Source organism: Eptatretus burgeri, chromosome 3 (genome assembly GCF_056783735.1).
Source record: "Eptatretus burgeri isolate ZD-2024b chromosome 3, Ebu_testis_v1, whole genome shotgun sequence".
In the NCBI taxonomy this organism is placed as follows: Eukaryota; Metazoa; Chordata; class Myxini; order Myxiniformes; family Myxinidae; genus Eptatretus; species Eptatretus burgeri.
Genome location: NC_140963.1, coordinates 42765071 through 42778977, shown reverse-complemented (window position 1 = coordinate 42778977; position 13907 = coordinate 42765071). Strand labels below are relative to the sequence as shown.

General features: G+C 41.7%; 1 long non-coding RNA gene across 3 annotated transcripts in view; it reads left to right on the top strand.

Moving 5' to 3' along the window:
* Nucleotides 1–3446: 3446 nt before the first annotated feature.
* LOC147029775 (uncharacterized) overlaps nt 3447–13907 on the top strand; it is a 59520-nt gene continuing 49059 nt past the window's right edge. The window contains exon 1 of one of the 3 annotated variants that reach the window (XR_015056070.1): nt 3447–3840. This is a non-coding gene — a long non-coding RNA (uncharacterized LOC147029775). The remainder of the gene's footprint in view (nt 3841–13907) is intronic. The other 2 variants (XR_015056072.1, XR_015056071.1) reach the window with 2 other exon arrangements.

Below are 13907 nucleotides of genomic sequence, written 5' to 3'. Positions count from 1 at the left end.
GGTAGCCGCACGAGGTATTTAGAAATTGTGGAGACCGAAAACGTGGGGGTGCCGTACGGTCTTTGATTTGATGTCGCACGGTGACCTTAGGGCGACCCATAGACCCATAGAATTTTCAAGGCAGACGCAAGGTAGCCTCAAGGTGCCCGCAAGGCGACTGCAGGGGGGCCCTAAGGCAAACGTGGAAATAGTGCGGCTGCCGTAATTTTTTTGGGGTTGGTAAAATTCATTTTTCATTGATAAGAGCCGACGTAAAACGCACAAATAACGCAAGCCCACCGTACGCCCTACGTACGGTCGACGTGGAACACATCTACGTCATGGCTACAGCTTGTCGAATTGCTACGGCCAACCTAGAAATGAAAAAAGTTATAAGTCCGTGCTTTAATTCCACGGAGACCCCTACGGCTTGTAAAAGATAGCCATATGGCGTAGGGCCACCCTGAGGCCACCTCAGATATTCTACGGCTGCCGCACATTTCTGTCAATTCAGGGGGGTGGTTACGGCCGCCGTATCCTAGCTGCAGAGCAAATGTGACTCATGCTTTATCGAAATAACTGATCTTCGGGGAACCTGAATGGTGTCTTGTGAATTTCCACATCCGCAACAATATATATATATATATATATATATATATATATATATATATATATATATATATATATATATATATATATATATATATATATATGCAGAAGCATGTATATGTATTTATATATGTATTTGTATATATTTGCATGGGCACACGGGACAGACAGCTCTATCTAATCTTATTCATTCACATGGGAACATGGGACAGGCACAGCTCAAGAGTAATGCGACAGTTAAGAGAATGTAAACTGAGCCTTTCAACAGCAAGGATGAGGGAGTTGAGTGGACAGAGGAGGGAAAATATATTGTTGCGGAACAACCAGTCCTGAGGCTGCCGGGCACAGACAGCAAAGTGCACCGGATTGTTGCTTGGCACACACGAACGCCGATTGGCATGGCCAATCCGGTCAGGGTTACACTACTTTACATGATGCCTTACCTGTGTACGGCTGGCCAATTATGGTAACATGTCTTCGATGCATGCTTGCATTTATCTTAGCAGATCAGGTGCAGCTGAATGGAGCTGTCAAGTTTGCATCGGTAATAATAACAGATTGTAAGGTGTAGAACTTTCCAGCTAAAATAATGTGCAGACCATGTTGGACCAATGAAGGAAAAGACAAAAACAAGCTGCGTATATCTATACTAAAGCAATTAATTACAAGCAAGCATGAGGAAAATGATGTGGCACAGTAATTGTTTTATTCGTAAAACGGACAGCAGGGGAAAATAAGGAATTTGTGGGTGCGGCAAAATAAAATGGAATTATTGTAATTTTAAAAGACACAATGCAGAGTTAACCAGAAAAACTTCTACAATCTTACTAATGTTAAGGCCCAGTCACACCTTGACGTTTCTGCCAGCTTATGCCGATTTTTGGAAAATTTCTGTAAAACGCTGGTACACGTCGAATATGTTATGGGTACTTTTTGTATATGTTAAGACCACGCTGAAAAACACTGGCATAAGTGGTAGTACGCTGGCTTTAAACGTTGAACTTTTGGGTTTTCCTCGAATTTTTTCACGCTTGAAATTTTACGACGTATGCCGGCGTATGACTCACAGGTTCCGCTACGCTGGCCATAAGTTGTAGGCACGTTATGCGATCGTTGACACACGTCAACACACGTTACGTGTAAGTTACTCATAAGTCGAAACACGTCGAGGTAATGTTTAGCGTACCCGAAACTTATTTCTAACCTATGAGTAACGTTTTGTAAGCACGCTACACGAACGTTGTTCACACTTTGCAACACGTTACTTGAAAGTACTACTACTACTACTACTACTACTACTACTACTACTACTACTACTACTACCAACATCGACATCAGTAAATTCTCTCGAACTACTACTACTACTACTACTAATAACATCGACATCACTAAATTCTCTCGAACTACTACTACTACTATTACTACCAACATCGACATCACTAAATTCTCTCGAACTACTACTACTGATACTACTACTACTACTACTAATTACATCGACATCACTAAATTCTCTCGAACTACTACTACTACTACTACTACTACTACTACTACTGCTACTGCCACTGCTACTGACATTGACATCTACTCAACATGGAGTCTGGAACACTGACGGGTTCCTATTGTGAATCCCATTTGTATATACCAAGTCCCCTAAACGCTGCCAATACGCCATTATATGGTAACTGTAAGTTAGAAACACGTTCAGTAAGTTCTGTGGTCATCCGGAAGACGTCAATCAAATTCGTCGACATACGCCAATGTGCATTTGAGATACGTTACACATAGGTTCAAAGCACGCTACTCATAGGTTCAAAGCATGCTACTAATACGTTCAAAGCACGTTACTCGTAGGTTAAAAATTAAGTTTCGGGTATGCTAAACATTACCTCGATGTGTTTCGACTTATGAGTAACTTACAAGTAACGTGTGGCCGACGTGTGTAAACGATCGCGGAGCGTGCCGAGAACTTATGCCAGCGTATGCGGAATTTGTGAGCCATACGTCGAGTACGTCATAAAATTTTCAGCATGCTTGAAATTTCACGACGTACTAGACGTACCACGTAATATGCCAGTGTACTTCATTGTTTTTCATAGTGCTCCTAACGTATACACAACTTACCCATACCGTATTCGACGTGTCCCAGCGTTTTAGACACATTTTTCATAGGTCGGCATACGCTGGCTAAATCGTCAAGGTGTGACTGCGATGTTGACACTTCCAATTTTCAGGCGGTTATGATTTACATCTGCGTGCGGCAGGTTTTTAACAGAGAACGCCACGAATTCGTCGGCGATACATGCAGCGCGCTATGACTAAGTTAAACTATCATTGGGCAAAGGTTGTGAACGCCGACAACAGGCTAAGCATTCGTTGGTATAAGTTATCTTTAACACAACGAAACGTTCTGTGCCCGTTACTAATACGTTATGCATACGACCAACACGTTATGAATACGACCAAAACTTTTTTTAAAAAACCTCTAAACTTCAGCGTACGCCAACGTTTTACGTGCATTTTTATACGTTGCCATTCCTGGCTAAAACGTCAAGGTGTGACTGGGCCTTTACACACGTTACAGGCACCAACACACACACACACACACACACACACACACACACACACACACACACACACACACACACACACACACACACACACACACACACACACACACACACACACACACACACATTTGATTTAGCCCAGAAAGAGGAGAAATAGTTGAAGTGTAGATGACCTCACTGTACCTAGCACGGTCGACAGATCTATGGAACTCAGTCGCTTCGGAAGGAGGAGGAAGGAAAAAAAACTTGTGTGTCTGCAGTGCATGAGTGGGAGATGCAAAAATGTAGTGTAGTATTATGCAAGAGGAAGGTGTGAAAGGTCAAAATCGGTAATGCTCTTTCGTGAACGAGGAACAGATTGAGAAAAGATGCATGAGAGAAAACTTAGCGGGAATGTGTGAGAAATCTGTAAATGTTTGGCTAATGATAATTGAACACCATCAAAGCCTTGCACCAATGACCCGGTGATGTCCCGGCAATGCTTGCTCCACCCTGCTTTTTTTACTCAGTTGCACTGCTCTCTCAGCTTGGATGACGATCATCTTGGCAAAGGCTCTGGAGAGATTCCGTTTCGAGCCTGGACGAAAGCAAGAGAGCCTGGATGAAAGAGAGAGATTGATCCTCATTTGCTCTCTTTTACAGAGTCTGGGCAAGAGAGGAGCCAAAGAGTGGATCAGGAAACCTGGTAAGCATTTCTAAGCTCTTCCATTGGTGCATTAGCCGTCAGCCTGTGCCATAGCCAGGCCCCACCAGACTCCGGAGTCGAACATGTGGCACGCGAAAGATACCCGGATGTCGTTGAACAAACCCCAGGGCACGTTTGCGCTTCGAGTTGCACGTCAAAACACCCTGGCTCACAATGTTGTTCATTCCTCTGGCACCCTCAGAGACTCCGATGAGCGTCCAGGGAGCTTACTGTGCTTGGGGTGGTTTGTAGCGGTTGTTGTTAAGTCGAGGAAATACTGTGACATTGGTGGTGAAGGCGTTCAAATGTTTGGAGTGGTTGAAGTGATTGTGGTGAGGTGACTGAAGTGGTTGGTCGGGGTTAAGGAATTTGTGGTGAAGAGGTCGGGTATAGATTGTTGTGGGGATTTTTAGAAGACATTTGTCGTGATCATGGTGAGTGTTGTAGTGCGGTGGTGAGTGTGGTGAGGGTCTTAGGTGAGGGGTCCGTTGGATTATGGTGCGCCGTTCGAACAGGAAAATGGCATGCCTATGCAAATGAGTTGTGGGTGCTGCTTCCTTCCATTGGCGAGTAACTTTACTGGTCTGGCATGCGTGCTTGCATGCTTGATGTGTGAAATAAAAGGAAGTAAAGAGAATAAAGGGTTGAAGACCTATCTGAAAGCTCCAGCAATGCATCTTGTCCCATTTACCCACCAGATATATGCAAAGGGCTAACTAAACGAATATTAATGAGATGACGGTTGGGGTTGCTATATGGTGGATGCCATTGTCTCGTCGGAGTGCTGGTTTTGCAGAACTGCAACAATATAATATATCTTGTGTCACAGGTCGTGACCACAGTGCGGTCATTCTTGTTTATTTCTAATCTTCACGTTGTTGCTGCTTTGGTCTTAATTTGCACGTGACTGCACTTCTTTGGATGTGGTATATCGAGTAACTTTCTTTGTGAGGAATTTTTAAAAACTTTTCCTAAACTCTACAACATGAGCATAAAACGACCTTTATCTATTCCATCGAACACTCTTCGCAAGAGGTCTCGCCACTCTATTACTTTAGCTGGGAGATTCGATGTGGTAAAAAGCATAGTCACCAACAATGAGAAAATATATAGTGGTGGGAGGGAAAGGATCCATGGTGTGAGGGAGCAAAGCGACCGAGGAGGGGTTGGGGAGGGCCTTGGGAGGGGACATCCTCCCCCCCCCCACCCACCCTCTTCCCATGGTTTGAAAAATTTTTTAATTTTATCTTTAAATTTCTACTTTGTAAGACACTCGTTTGTGCAAAATTAAAGCTGAATAATCATATTTTCCTGATTAACATAAGTTGTTTTTTTTTGTTACAAGTAACTCCAGAATATGTTTTGGACTTTACATTGGACTTTACATTACAGGCCTCCATGGAAAGATAGTGGCAGCAGAAACAATAGCTAAGTTTTAATTGAAATTAGATAGGTACCTGGAAGTTATGGAGATAGAGAGTTATCGGGATGCTGACAGGAAGGATGCTGATGCTGACGGTAGTTTGAGCATTGATAGGTGATTGTGTGTATGTGTACGGAGTGCTGTTGGTGGGGGTCTCGCCAAGGGGTGTTGTGTGGTTGATGTGTGTTTATAACCAAGCCCATGCCCTCTACCCTGAGTGGAAGAATAAAAATATAAAATACAAAAACTACAAAAACTTAAAATAAATAGATTTTAAAAATAAAAATAACAATTTGCATTTTCTTCCTTGGATCTTGTGTAGATAAATTAGTATGGTGTTTACACAGGCATGATGGGCTGAATAGTCTCCACCCTGTGTCTCATTTTCTTGTATTCCTTGTATTGTATAACATATGTTGTAATGAGTAAAATATAAACTCAAATTTAAAGATAAACTTACACTTGGCAATGCCCTACTCCTCTCCAATACAGACTTTAGGTAGATGTACTGCAATGACATCATGGCCAGCTGGATAGGTGATATCATGTACGTGTGTGCACGTACAGTTTTGTGCATGTGACTGGTACATGCGGCGAATGCAGCTGTATGTACAGGCGCAGTTCTCATGGGTACAATGCTTTGCTCTGAGTTACATCATGTCATTTTTCGCTATACACACTACTTTCCTGGAACGAATTTACTTTGTATAGTGAGGGGTGATGGTAAATCCATTCTGGTGAACGATACCTTGCTACAGAACGTTGGGGCTGATGATGTGGTTTCTTGGCAAGAGTCGTGCTGGCCGATTTGCTATCCCTCTCCCAGCAGTAGTTAGGGCTGGAGTTTGTAATTTGTTCATGGTTCCAGTGAGAGCTTGCCCTCTCTTTGCGAAGACACCATGGGATCTTTAACGTCCACGAACAAATGCTGGCAGACAGGATTACCGTTTATCGTCTATCTGAGGGAAGGGACACACATTAATGAATCACCCAACGGGATGATATTTTATAGCTTAGTCGGGATTTAAACTCAGGCTAGATGGCTTAGAGACGAGTGTGCTTACCTCGAGGACGTGCGTGTGCGCACGCACACACACACACACACACACACACACACACACACACACACACACACACACACACACACACACACACAGTACATATATGTATATATATATATATATATATATATATATATATATATATTATATCGGACACTTCAAAATTGATCACAGCGTTTTACATCAAAAAACCGTACAGTGTGATTAGCAAGGCAAAGTATGGTTATAGTATAATCCCAAAAATATTACCAGGTGTACAGTATGTCCCTGAAAACACATCACTTTGTGGAAATGTATCACCAATTTCAATTGCCCACTGAACTGGGCTGAGATGGTCAATTCCACGTGGAAGATGGGTGTGTGTGTGTGTGTGTGTGTGTGTATATATATATATATATATATATATATATATATATATATATATATATATATATATATATATATATATATATATATATATATATATATATATATATATATATATATATGTCGTATAAGCTGGAATAATGTTACATTAATAATCTAACTCTATCCACCAAATTGTGTTGGTTTCGTGAAAATTAGGTTTTTAATGACAACGATCTCTTCATAGGACAGACCCCCTGATGTGAGGCGGTTTGGTCGATCTAACACAAAGAAAGCTGGAAAGAATCCGCTTTATCTTTGAAATGACCACAAGACACAATGGCGAATTGCATAAGCATTACTTTTATAGCTACTTGCCATTCACTTGTGGGTTCACAAAATATGGCATTGTCTCCAAATATTCATTCAATGATCCCAAAAGAGAGTGCGGGGAAATTACATAGCAACAGCTTTTACAGTGTTGCGACATACACCGCCTTGCCAGCTGCCTGAATGGTTAAAACTGCCATGGGAATGAGTTTTAGAAGCAATCTCACCTTCATCTCTTGAGGTTACCTTTCAGTTCTGATTGATTTTTCCCTGTGCTGCTGTTCCCAATTCATTGTTTTTTTTCTTTGTTTTTAATTAATCGCAAAACTTTCTTTACCTGTGTCGTGTTGAAAAGACTTGCCAAAACTACTTACCTTTGCTTCAGAGGTCATTTCAGGTTAAGGTCACTTTCATAAACAGTCTCAGGTAAACGTATTCTGCCTTGCAACATGTACACTGCTGAATGGTGTAAATCAGTGCCTTGGGTTTCTCTTTTTACAGATAAGGGTTTATGAAGATAATAAGTCCTGTTTCACAAGCAAACAGCATTAACGGAGCTAAATTCATGGTTTGCTTGCTTATGATGGCTGACAAATTGGTTTGCCAAGCGAGGCATTCCTTTTATAAACTCAACGGTGTCCTTTTCCCGATAGTCCTGGGAGAACGGGGTGTTTTGTTACGCTTCACCAATACTGTTGGCCATATGTGTTGGTTCGACTGTGGTGCAATGATTGGCAAGACATGTGACACAGCGGGTACTTCTCAGTGCCAGCTGCTTTGCCATGACTCACCCCATGGCATTAGGCCGAGCACTGAATAAAGACTTAAGCGAAACTTTCCTTGTAGATTCTTAAGGATTCATAATGTTTTTGAGATGGATAAAATGAACCGCAGCATTCTCCTTATTGAACGAAGAAGCATATTTTCAAGAGCAACCTTACCACGACCCAATATCAGCATTTATTCCAAACATTAAATGTGAAAGGTGGGAGTTATATAAGGGGAGTGTAATTCCAAATATCCTACTTTCTTTATTTCCACAAGCCGTATGTCATCCCTCCAACATTCTTCACTGACCCCTGTCTACGTATAAATCGCCAAAGCTACCTTGCTTCAGCATATCCTTTCAATATCTGGCACCATGAGCTTGGCCTCATCATTTCACAAACGAATCCAATTTTTTAGAGGTATCATTGACAGGGTGGAGTTTGCAAGAGTGGCATGGGGGAATTGATGAGCAGGGAGCACAGTGATCATGCTATTATTTTGTGATGAAACGGCAGCAGCATTCCCCAAATAGCCCACCTGCCACCGCCGTGCAGTGCGAGGGGAACACCCAGCGCTGTGCTGAGCACATGCAATATGCACATTCTGGCCTCGTAAATATCAGCATGATGTTTCACCCTGTCGTGGAGAAAAGGTGCACGTTTTATGAGCGACATCATTGAGCCAGGACGGGTGAGGAATTTAAAAAGGAAACAACCTGTACCTTATCCCGATGTCCGTTGTTTGAAGTCTGCCTTGTTTACATGTTTGATCTGCCAGTTATAATAATAGACACCAGGGAATTTATGTCAGCCCATTGTTGTTTGAAGTCATTTTGGTTGCTTTTGAGTGTTCCATGGAGTCGATAAAACATGGAGATATAGGAAAAGAGAAAAATGATTGATAATCCTACATATGATCCCACTAACCCCACCTCTCCCCACCCCACTAAAGGTTAGTGGTTGAGTAAAATAGTGAATACCGACTGGCTGTGGAACTGACTCCCTGTGTCTGTTAAGTTGCACTCTTCCTTCCACTCCTTCAACATCGCTGCCCATCGTCACTTCATGATTTCTCTGACACTCGCTCTCAATCCATTCCAATTTTGCTGACCCTGTAACTCTGTTTCCTCCCCCATCACTCCCATTGTCTGAACCATGTGTTTGGTTTTTTTTCTGCTTGTTCCTCACTGTCCCTTTGTTGATCTGTCAATCCACTGCACACTGTCGTTTAGGTCCTCCGTTAGCCTTGACTTCTATATACTGTATAAAGAGATAGCCCAGGCACAGATTGTAGACATTAAGCTAAAGATTCCAAAAAATACTGTTTCTGTTGTGCTGTTGTTTATCCACTATATCCCAGAGACAGCAACTGAAAAATAAGCAATCTTAATGTGTTGGTTCAACTTATCAGTGAAAACAAATAAGAAAATAGAATAAACAGGAAAATCATGTATGAGGGCCATTCAAAAGTTCTCACAACGAGAGCCAAACAATAGTCCAAAACATGCCAACTCCTTTCTTTTTCAAAATGAAAGTACAGTGTGTATAATTAATGAGAAAACATGATTTCTCACTAATTAAAATGTTGGCCTGTCTTTGACTATTGTGAGTAGCTCGTTCATCAAACTTTTTGAATGGTCCTTGCACCACATATTTTATGTATTGTTTATGATCTCACTGGCTGTTTTTTTTTTGTTTGTTTTTTAATAATTCACCTGTAATTTGATGGCTGGAAGCTCAACTTCAGTCTGTTTTTGGAATGATCAGGAAGAAGTAATAAAGGGCTCAGCCGAAGACATGAATAATGAGAAAGCAAAGGTAAAATGCTTGAAGTTCTGCCAACATACTTCCTCTCCATTCACCCATCCACACATGCCTGGCAGAGCATTCTGCTTGGCGAGCATTCTGCCGTGGTGACTCCATGCCCGGAATCTGGGAGACATCTGTCACCCTTGTGCAATTGCCAGGAGACCAGTGGCCTGAAAAGACTTGGATTGGATTAATATGGCTGCAAGAATGGTGAAGGCCAAGGGCAGTGATTGCACGGTCGATGTAAGCTGAGAGCAGCGCACCAGGCACAGATGTCAAACGGGCTTCCCCGTGGCATGTAATCCTATAATCGTAGGGCATTGCAACATCATCACCTGCTGCGTATGCACAGTCAGGAACAACACTTCCTGCTGCGGCAGCCATTGCGACATCACTTCCTGTCAGCAACTAAGGCAGAAAAGCAAGAATAAATAGTTCACATCAGAGTGAGGTTGAGCAGTTTAACTTGTTCTTCAAATGCAAATCGGTTGGAGACAAAGTGCTCATCATATTTATTTTAAAAGTTTAAAGGAGGTTTAGTTGATTAAGGTATGATTCATTTGGTGACGAATTATTTCATATCTCACTAAGTATGTATACAATCGATTGGTTCTTCATATTTTTACCCTGTATCAAATCTCTAATTTTAAAAATATCTGCTGTCTTTTGCGATTTTTCCGAACATTCAAATCTCATTACTTTTTTCATCACCTCTTCACCAAAATCTCGTTTTATGCTTTGTCGACTTATGACAAAGTATGGAAGATTGAGATTAGTTTAGATAATTACAAAATATGACCTACTTCTGTTGAATATTAATATTTTGATTGAAATCTTCACACACAAGGAATTTAGGTACAGGAGGTGGCCATTCGGCCAATCATATCCATGCTGCACCAATCCAGGATCCATCACCTATCCAAACACAAGCTACCTACAAGACGTGCCAATATCCCTCTATCTCCAATACTTCCAGGTTCCTACCTAATTCCTATTTAAACATATCTACCGCATCCACCACCACTACCTTTCTGGGGAGACAATTCCATGCATTAACAACTCTCCGATTGAAAGACCCCACCTTAAAACTGTCCGAACACTATCCACTATGCTGAAACGCTCCACTGCACTTACATCTTGTCCAGACCCTTCATTATCTTTAACATCTCTATCAAATCCACTCATAATTTCCTCCTTTCCAATGTATAAAGCCCCATGTCCTTCAACTGTTCCTCATAGCTTAATCGAGCTAACCCTGGAATCAATCGTGTAGCCCCTGTGCTGTACCCTCTCTCTGGCAGCTATGTCCTTTCTCAGATGTGCTGACCAAAATTGAACACAATATTCTAAATGAGGCCTCACTAAATTCCTAGACAGAGTTGATACAACCTCTTGATTTATAATTTATCCCCTTATGAATACAACCTAAAATCCTGTTGGCTTTACCTGCAGCTGCCTGGCACAGTGCTATCTTCTTAATACCTCTCCCCCCCAACCTGTATCAATAACCAACCCAAGATCCTTCCTGTGTGACATGTTCTCAGATTGCCCCTTTTATCATGTAATCTCTATTATTGTTATTCTTAACCATTCCCAGCACTGTACATTTCTTTGTGTTAAAATGCATCTGCCAATCATTCACCCAATCTATTATAGTACCTAGACTTTCCTGAATCTGATCACCCCATCCCCATCCCCTCTCTGCTATCGACCTTAGTCAACAGCTTTCTATGTGGTACCTTATCAAGTGCCTTCTGAAAACCGAGAAACACTACATCCATTCATTTCCCTCATCCACCCAATTAGAAACGACTTCAGAGAATTCCAATAAATTTGTTAAACATGATCTCCCTTTGGAAAATCCATGCAGACTACCTTTAATCAGTTTGAAATTATGCAAATGGTTTCATATCCATTCCTTAATTAATGTCTCCAACACTTCTCCAAAATGGAAGTCAAACTACAGGTATATAGTTCCCCCATTCCAATCTGGATCCTTTATTATATAGCGGTATTACATTTGCTACTCTCCAGACTCCATGAGCTGTTAAAGATATCCACTAAAACCACATCATGCTCTCGGGTGCATTTTATCTGGCCCACTTGAGCTTTATCATCACTTAATATTTCTAGCTGTCTCTTCACTTCCTCTATTCCTACCTGGATCTCCTTTTAAAAGCCCTTGCTCGCCCTTGAGATAGATACATCTCCGCATGTGTACGGTAAAGGGAATAGGAGAAGAAGAAGAAAAAACTCCCAAATCACTTCTCATACCTTCAAAGTTTGCCTTCCTAAAATCCAATAGCATTGCACCACTATCCCAAACTTCATATCTCAACAATAGTGTAGCGCTTAATTATTATGTTGTTGTGCTTCATAATTTCAGAAAATTTCCACTCTGAAGCATCAAGGTTGGTGGCCTTGCAGTCTTTTTCTGGCTCAATTTTGGTCTTGCTGTTTGTCACACACATTCTAACAGGAAAGTTTACCTTGTTACCCAAGTCTAAGATTAACATTCACATCCATTCATTCTACCCCTCTTTTAGCACATGTGGATCTCCTTCCCAAGTCTGACATCATGTGCTCTTCCTTCTTAAGGGTCTCTCCCATTTTTATGTCTTCACTTTATAGGACTTGCTGAGACCTTGCTCCCTCTCACCTGTACTCCTCTCCGAATGCTGTAGTGCATATTTGCGTTTGTGTCCTCTTCTTCCACCTTCACTCCACTTTGTGTCTATCGATTTCCCCCTGATCCTCCCCCCCACCCCCACACCCCCTTAGTTTGCTCTCCATTGAACCTCGACACCTTTTATTGAAAAAAGGTCACTCATCTTCGTCGTGTTCGTGTGCATATTGGCAAACTCATAATCTTCCAACATCTCAAAGATTTATCGTTTCACCATTATATCTCTTCTTTGCTCAAATGAAACTCACTCAAGAAAAAAACACTTTTATGAGTAAATGAAATCTCATTCTTGTGCAAGAAAGTTGGGGGGGGGGGGGGGAAAACTTTCTCTTATCTGCCAAATACTCTCCATAATATGTAATCGGCTAATTCTGTCTGTCTGTCTGTCCCACCTTGAAACATCAAAATGCTCCTCAGATGGGAAAAAAAAGTTGTTTAAAATTAATCCAAACCTCCAGGAATTTTTTTTTTCATTCAAAAGAAAAAGACAGTGGTGTATACTGTATAGGCTGCAGGGCCATGTGCCACGAGACTGGTTGGTCTGCCTCGAATGCTCAATCCCAATGTTTTGTTTTTTTGCCGTTAAAGGCCCGGTCACACCTTGACGTTTTAGCCAACGTATGCCGATTTTTGAATTTTTTTTCTAAAACGCTGGCACACGTTGAATACGTTATGGGTAAGTTTTGATAACATTGAGAGCACGCTGGCATACGTCGTAGTACGTTGCCATACGTCGTTGTACGTTGGCTTTAAACGTTGTACTTTTCGGTTGTCCTCAAATTTTTTCATGCTTGAAATTTCACGACGTATGCCGGCGTATGACTCGCACGTTCCGCTACGCTGGCCACAAGTTGTAGGCACAGTCTGCGATCGTTGACAGACGTCAACACATGCTACTTGTAAGTTAATCATAAGTTGAGACACGCCGAGGTAGTGTTTAGAGTACCCGAAACTTATTTCCTACCTATGATTAACGTGTTGTTGGCACGTTACGCGATCGTTGCCACACGTCGACAGACGTTACTTTTAAGTTACTCATAGGCTGAAAGACGTCGGTATAATGGATTGTCCTTGCGTCAGCGTCCACGGCCACGGCCAGGACACTTATTTGCAGCATTCTTCAAACTTTTCTTCGGCATGACGAGGATGTTCACACTTCGATGTCTAGCTTGGCTATGATTCCAATTGTCTATCGGCAGCGTCTATTTAAAATATTCGAGTTTGAGCGTTTTAACACGTTCAGAAGAAACGCTTCAAATTTCCAAACCCCAGCGTCAAAAAAACAAAAAAACAAAGGCGAGTGACTGCAATTTAAATCGTTCATTGTAAACAATGAAACTAGCTGAGTGGTACCGTTTAAAAGTCGTTGAGTGTAAAAAAAATCCAATTGTTGAGCGCAAGCGTCTACTTTCAATAGTGGAGATGCAGGCATTTAAATCGTTGAGTGGCAGCCTATGAACCTACCCGTGGACACGCGGACGCAAGGAGGATCCATCATAACCCACACCCTCCCCTCACACCCACCTACTACTGCCAACATGAACAAACTACTACTAATACTAATACTGATACTAATACTAATACTGATACTGATACTGTTACTGCTGACATGGACATCGACTCAAAAAGGACTCGAAAACACTGTT